Below are 884 nucleotides of genomic sequence, written 5' to 3'. Positions count from 1 at the left end.
GCAGAGATGATTGACAGCTCAGGCCAGGGAAATATCAGTGAGATTCGGGGCGGAAGTGCGTATGAAAATGAATGGATTTCAAAATAAAGCGAATTTGTCCGAGGCTCAACGTTGTGCTTATACGTATAAATGTATCGATGTCTGGCATTTAGAAAGTTATGTTCCTTATTAAAAGCTCACGAGTGGGTTTATGTATTCACATAAGATGTTAACATTCAATAACGTTGAACATACAGAAGATAGGTAAAACAAGTCAAAATACTTTCCAAGCATTTGTGGCGTCATTAAAGTTGTAATTCACATTAAACTAAAGTAGACGCGACTTCATCTTTAGCCTGACATTGCGCTCTAGCGCCGTCCCATGGAGGGACGATGATCAGCAACGTCTTGGGCACTAGAGCCTGACAATCAAAAGACATCTCAAATTACAAAATAGATCAATGGTACCTTGGCATAAGTGGCCCAAGTGGCTGTATGTTATACCCGTAAAATAAAGTAATTGTCAATTCCCTAATATTATAGACACAAAAGGAGCGCGATTTTTTTTTTTTTATCTCAGATGGCTGGTTCCATATGGTAGCAGCTCGTCAGGTCAGAGCGTTTTGTTTCGTCACTGCATGAATATTCAAAAGCAGAGATTTCATCTTGCTAAGGAGGTTATTGGCAAGTGTAAATGAAATATTCATGGGGTTTAGCGGGCGGGGGGCTTGTGGCGGATTTTGAGTCGTACTGAATGGAGGCGATAAATGCGACGTCACGGCTGCTTAAAGTAGGTCAGCCATCAAATTGTGACATCACACTAGAGTCAGCCGTTAGCCAATAACTAGCAGCCAGCCCCCCTCCTATTTTTCACTCTTTGGGAAAAAAGAGTACCCCCACCCACC

Source organism: Syngnathus leptorhynchus, chromosome 2 (assembly GCF_054491065.1).
Source record: "Syngnathus leptorhynchus isolate UIUO chromosome 2, UIUO_Slep, whole genome shotgun sequence".
NCBI lineage: Eukaryota > Metazoa > Chordata > Actinopteri > Syngnathiformes > Syngnathidae > Syngnathus > Syngnathus leptorhynchus.
Note: the sequence above shows the minus strand (reverse complement) of the source record.